The following is a 7,337-nucleotide window of genomic DNA, read 5'->3' as shown; positions in this document are numbered from 1 at the left end:
AAAATCCAGGGCAAAAGACGGTTGTTTTTAGTGTGGGTCAAAAGAGCATTGGAAGAAAAATGGTTCCATATGGAAAGAGAAGAGGAATAAAGGGAATAAGGCCTTAGACATAGTCGAGGTCACTACAAATACTGATGGTGAACTTTTATGTGTTGATAGCAAAGCTAATTCTAATTTACTTGCTATTTCTTCAGGGAGATCATCTTCCTACTGGATTTTGGATTTCGGGTGCACATATCATAGTGTTCAAATGGGTTCATTTGTGATAATGAAGGGAGAGATTCCATCTAACTTACTATATACACTTCGTGGTGTAACAAGGACAAGTGGAGCAATTATATCTACCAGTAAAGACTTAGAAGATGACACTCAGCTTTGGTATTCAAGGCTATGGCACATAAGCGAGCGAGCCATGCAAAAGCTACACAACCGAAAATTATTGAAGGGTGTACATAGCTGCAAACTTCAGTTATGCAAGTATTGTAACATGGGAAAGCAATCTAGGATGGTAAGTAGCAAGACAAGGAGGACAAGAGCACATGTATGCTAGATTATATTCACAAAGACGTATGGGGCCAACACTGGTTAAATCCAAGAGTGGAGCTCGCTATTTCGTGAAATTCATGGATGATTTTTCTAGGAAGATTTGGATTTACTTCATGAAGTAGAAATCTGAGATCTTCACTAAATTCAAATACTGGAAGGCAGAGGTAGAGGACTTGATAAGGACGAAGATCATGATCCTAAGAGCACCGCCACCCCAAAGGGCAAGGGCAAGGCAAAGGCAAGGCAAGGTTGGCAGCCTTGCCTTTTTTGGTTCCACCCCAAAAGGCAAGAGCAAGGGCAAGGGCAATTACTATTCACTTTAGTTTATTTTATATTGTTTACACTTAAACCATTAATTTTGATAAGCTTTTTGCATAAGATTTTTGGTTGCCACGTGTCACTATTTTTTATAAAATTCTCACCTAAAATTTCAGATAACATTTTCAGATAAAAATTTCGAATTAAATTTTCAGATAAGATTTTCGGTTGCCACATGTCACTATTTATTATAAAATTCTCACCTAAAATTTCATATAACATTTTTGGATAAAATTTTCGAATTAAATTTTCGGATAAAATTTTCGGTTGCCACGTGTCCATATTTATGATAAAATTCACATCTAACGCATCATACAATTGAAATACCTACTCATTCATCATACAATTGAAATACTCCCGGTCCTCATAGTCCGACACAATCGAGTACAAGGACGACTCAGTCATTGGCGGAGGAGGTTCCACCGGATCATGACGTAGGGGAGTATTTTCCTTCGGAGGACGTAATAGTTCCATTATTTCCGACACGGAATGCACTACTGGAACCGATTGCAGGCATTGTTCACTTGAGGAGCCATGTGTAATGGTTTTTCTCTTTTTTGTTTTGCCTTGAATAATCTATTAAAAAAATGAAATTGGAAATGCAAGAAATATATTTTTAAAAAATTACATTAAATTGAGTAAAATTGAAATTAATTTTTTCTACCTCGTCGCCAAGATTTTGACTTCTTTGAACATTTTTCCACGACCCTCCGACTTCGATGGAAGTGGCCATTTGTTTTTTGATACAAATGGAAAGTAGTAGAAAAATGTGAGTGGAAAGTAAAAAATATTGGAAGGAGAAGAGTTTGTATGAAGATTTGGTGTGGAAAGTGAATAAATTGTTAGGTATTTTTGGTTTTTTTTTTTTTTAAAATTCAAATTGTTTTTGGCCGTTCGATTTCTAAAAAAATTCGATCGGAGCGTCCAGGAAGCTCCAAGTGGCTTTTTTCCGTTGGTGGCTGTTAGCGTTGACGTCAGCGGTTGAAATCAAATTTTTTTAACCATTGGCGCATGAAATTCACATGCCAATAGTAAAAAAAAATTTGATTTGCGTTGCTGACGTCAGAGCTTTCGGGCAACAGCCCAGTCCAATTTTGCCCGTGGGTTTGCCCGGGCTAGTGGGCCCCATGCCTTGCCTAGGCTGGATTGCGTGCACTAGAGTTGGATTCAGTCCTAGGCCTGCCTTTTGCCCTGTTAAGTCCCCTGCGTTGGAGTTGGCCTAAGGAGTGACAACGTTGGTGAATATAAGGACACCAAGTTCCAGAGTTGTGCAAAAGCAAGAGTATCAAAAGGCACTTTACCATGAAGAAGACGCCTTAACAGAACGGAGCCACATAGAGGATGAATAGAACTCTCATGAAGCGTGAAAGGTGTATGAGGATTCATGCAGGGCTCCCAAGTCGTTTTGGGCGAAAGACATTAACCACACTTCATATTTGGTTAATCGGTCTCATAAGTCAGTTAATTATATTAATTCAAGATTATTTGGATGCAGTGAATATGCTCTTATTCTTAGTGATGAGAGGACCAAGTTGAAGCCTGAGCATCTTGAATATATATTCCTTGAATTCGATAGTAGTGTGAAGGGCTACAAACTTTGGGATCCAGTGAACTAATAAGATACTCAGCAGAGATGTTGTGTTTGATGAGAAGACCATGTTTATGAACATTATCAAGAAGGCGAAGGAGAATGCAGTTGGGAAAAAGAAAACTATTGATGTACCACTCAAGAAGGTGTTCAGGAAAACTTCACAAGAACAACCAACTAAAAATGTTCAGGAGGAGGTGGAGTCTGACATTGAGGTTGAGGAAATTAGGCATCAACAACAAACTCAAGATGGAGAAGATGTTTGGGCCACGCCCAGTTCAAAATCAAAAAGCCCATGTCAATTTTTGGTAGCCATCGAAGTTTTCCTTATGTTTAGGCCAAAACTCTGCACGCCATCCCATTTTTACAAAGAAGCCCACAAAACATAAAAAAAGAATGGGCCTTGATTCCAGAAAAGTAGCCCAAACAAATATTAAGAGGCCCATGTCTTTTACAAAGTGGCAGAGGTGTAAAAAGCACAAAATAAGTCAATAAAATGGCAATTCATCACCAAGCAGGTCGATAAATTTATAAGAAGAATTGGATTGGGCCCAGCTTCTAAATTCTCACCATTGATCTCAATCCCAGAAACAAGTCAGCAGATTCTTTTTGGAAAAATCTATTCTCAGAAAACCCACGTGACTACGTGTCTTTGAAAAGTCAAAAATTTCAACTATCTCAAAAGAGTTGACAGGGAGTTAATGAAGGCAGGTATAAAAGGAAGATGTCTCTGAATCTTTACAACCGAAAAAGATCAAAATCCCTTTATATAGCAGAAAAATTCTGCACCAGAGTTGATGTCATTTCCAAGGGATAAGCAGACTACATTTTCTAAAGAGATAAGTAGGGGGTGGGGAGTTGTTCATCAGGAAAATCAAACTAACCATCATAGTAGATTGCACTCTTCCAAAGGGTAGTTAAGAGATTAAAAAGGGATTAGGTTTTCTTTCAGGAAAAGCAGGGAAGTGATCACCATAAGGAACTGACTGTTGACAGCTTTTCTGCCAGAATAGATAAAATTCCCCTTTTTCTTGGCATTTAAAAATAAAAGATTGTTCTTTTGGAAAATCTGCCGCCCATTATTAAAAGCTTAGAAGCCCCGTTCCAGTATTTTCTATAAATATGAGAGGAGATGGACAGATCAAGGACAGCCAAAAAATCAATTAAAAACAAAAACTCAAAATGATCACTTGATCTCAAAAGCCTTCAAAAAACTGAAGCAACCAAAGCTCATTGAGCCACAAGAAACAAATTAGCTATAATTCGGAATTTCTGATTTCAGTTCAATTCAGAGAAATAGTCATACAAAGTAAGATTTCTCTCGTTACAAATTTGGTTCAACATAAGCTACATCAAGCAGAGTCCGGGTTTTTACAAATATGAAAACCACAAAAAATTTATGGAAAGTCCTGATCAAGCAAAACAGGTACTACAGTGCAATTCCAGCTCAGTAATCATCAAATCCAGCCACTTATGCCCCTTCCAGACTGAAGAGGTTCCAATTCTGCTCGTTCAAAAAGCCTTCCAGGGCTTGAAATAGATTAAAGCTCTGCCAAACTCGAACGTTGATATCGATTTACAGCTGAAACTTGACAGTTGAAGGTGTTGATAGTCCAATCCAGCACAGACATACCTTTTGTTCATATGCCCTTCATAAAGGGACCCCAACTAGATTTTAAAGTAGATAACGAAAATAGCTGTTAAGGGCCAGTTTGACATTGTTGTATTGTAAAAATAATCGTTGTCAGATTTGCTGTGAGAGAAAGCAGTTTGGCGTTTGGTAAACTTTTTGTTATAAGTGTTGTTGGTACTGATTCCCGCATAATTAGAAAATGATTGCCGCATAATCATTAAACCCAACCCCTCATAAAACTGATTTCTGCATAATCAAAAAATGAAAGCACCTCATTAGCTGCTTTCCCTTATAGCTTTCTCTCACCGTAACTTTTAATAATAAGTGATTTTCTTATAGTTTACCAAACGGGCTGGGCTTCCCAAATTTTAAAAAAAATATCACTTATCACCCCAAATAAGCAATGCTAAATGAGCACTAAGTATAGGCTTGCTAGCCAAGTGTATCTTAAAACCAAAATATAAACCTCATTTTTTCTACCAGTAATAAGATATTGTCATGTTCATAACTAGGTAATTAAGTTTCGAAAAAACTCTTGGTAAATATTATCAGTCATTTCAATTAGTTAATTTATATTAAATAGGGTTAATCGTTTTATTAGTCCTTGAACTTTGACCCGATTTGCATTTGAATACCTTAATTTTCAAAATGGTTCTCGTTAACTTTAATTTCATTTGGACAAATGGTCCTGTTGTCAATTTTGTTAACTTTTTCTGTTAAATGCAGGGGTAAAATGGTATTTTTATATTAAAACCAAAAAAATGAATAAAAAATTATATCTTTAAAATAACAATAAAAGAAAATCAAATTAAAAAACCAAAAAAAAAAAAAAAATCAAGTTTTGGGGAAGTAGAAATCGGGATAAAGGGGAGAGAGAGAGTTTAATTTTAATTTTTTATTCATATTTTTATCAATTTTGAACAAAATACCATTTTCTCCTTCATTTAATAGAAAAATTAACAAAATTAACGGCAGAACCATTTGTCCTAACGAAACTGAAGTTGAAGGACCACGGGAACTATTTTAGAAATTGAGGGACTCAAATGCAAATTGGGTCTAAATTCATGGTCTATTAAAACTATTAACCCTATTAAATAATAGGCTAAAAGTCACTTTTTGCTCTCTGTAGTTTGGCACTTCAACCACTTTTCACTTTGTAGTTTCAATTTCGTCAATTTTGACCCTGTAGTTTCCTATTTGTAGCAATTCAAGGACAAGTTAGTATTTTTGTCAATTTCTCTAACGGTGCAAGGGGCAATTTCGTCAACTCAAAATCTTTGAGCATAAAAGCTCGTCTAAAACTCCCCTAATTTCATATTAGGACTTGAAATTGGTCATTTGGGTTTAGGGTTCTTCAAAAATTGGGATTAGTGGTTGAATTTCGAGTCCTAATATGAAATGGGGAGAATTTCAGACAAGCTTTTATGCTCAATAATTTTGAGTTGACGAAATTGCCCCTTGCATCGTTAAAGAAATTGACAAGAATACTAACATGCCTTGAATTACTACAAATACAAAACTACAATGGCAAAATTGACGGAATTGAAAGTATAGGGTCAAACGTGGTTACAGTACCAAACTACAGAGACCAAAAGTGACTTTTGGCCCAAATAATAAGGGTAAGAAATAGAATTAGTTAACAGTTAAACAATTAATAGGCAACGTCACAGCCAGGATCAAATTTCCTTTAAGGACCCGCCCCGAATTTTCTCAAAACCCGAGACGAACCCTTTGGAATTCCTGACATCACCCCGATGCCAGGCCCACTTACTAAAAACCGAGACTTCCTGCCGAAATTTCGGCAGAGTCTCCCCTATAAATTGGACATTTCCCAAAATTTATACCTGCATGAAAACACATTTAATATCCACAACTGGCAGCATGCACAATATAATTTCATGCAATTCACACAAATGGCCTTCGGCCTTCCAATAATTCTCCAACAACTACCAAACAATTCAAATACAAAAGATGACTAATATTTAGTCTGCGGCTGCACCTATTAACCTTAGGCTGCCTACGTACCCTCCTTGAGGGATCAAGCCACACGTAGTTCTTCCCTAAAAACCCAATTCCACACTTGGGCGATACCTTATTTCATTTCTTTGTATTTCATATAATCTCCCCATACGCCGGTACAACCAACGCCACGTATGGGGTCTGTCAACACGCCGGATAACCTACGCCACGTGCGACCATGCCATACTATCATAATATCTCCACATACGCCTGTACAACCAACGCCACGTATGGGGTCTGTCTCAACGCCGGATAACCTACGCCACGTGAGACCTGCACATCATATCACACAACTCCCCATACGCCGGTACAACCAACGCCACGTATGGGGCCTGTCCCAACGCCGGATAACCTACGCCACGCGGGACCTCAATATTATATCACAAAGCTCCCCATACGCCGGTACAACCAACGCCACGTATGGGGTCTGTCGACACGCCGGATAACCTACGCCACGTGCGACCTCAACATAATATTACATAGCTCCCCATACGCCGGTACAACCAACGCCACGTATGGGGCCTGTCCCAACGCCGGATAACCTACGCCACGTGGGACCTAACTTTCACTTGGTGGTGCTTGTAATGAATCCAAAGTCCGATGAGGTACCTAAAGTAGTGCGTATAGCACTCCAAACTGACATTCTAGACTCTGTTGTACCCTTGTACAACCACATATAATTATATTTATATAAATTACTTCTTATATTGTGTAATCCTCCACAATGGTCTAGCACCCGATAATCCCCCCTTAAAAAGGTGGGATTACACCGGAAGACTCACGGTCAACCAAAGGTCAAACAATTCTAACCCTGGTCAACCGGACCTGCAGAACCCACGACCTCCAATTTCCGATTCGGAAGTTCCTATGGGTTCTACCAGTTATAGGACACTTGTCCTGCAAGTTTGGTTCAGATCGGACGGTCGGATTGCTCACGATCGCACGATCTGACGGTTAATATAAAATATAAATTTAAAATTATTATTCGGAACATCCAGGGCTCCGATTCACGATCCGTGAATTCCTACACGATCCTAGAAATACCTAGATCGACATATATTAAATTTGGGACCATCCGACGGTCCCAACCTATCGAACCCGGATAACGCATAATATGCGATTATCCGTTCGATAGTCAAACGACGTCCGAATTGAGATCCGCAAAATCCTACGCACTCGTGACGGCACGAGGATCTCAAAACTACCCAGAGTCACTTCCACCACCCTGCCCAC

Source organism: Prunus persica, chromosome G8 (genome assembly GCF_000346465.2).
Source record: "Prunus persica cultivar Lovell chromosome G8, Prunus_persica_NCBIv2, whole genome shotgun sequence".
Classification (NCBI taxonomy): Eukaryota; Viridiplantae; Streptophyta; class Magnoliopsida; order Rosales; family Rosaceae; genus Prunus; species Prunus persica.
The sequence above is the reverse complement of the archived record's forward strand: the minus strand, read 5'-3'. Positions refer to the sequence as shown.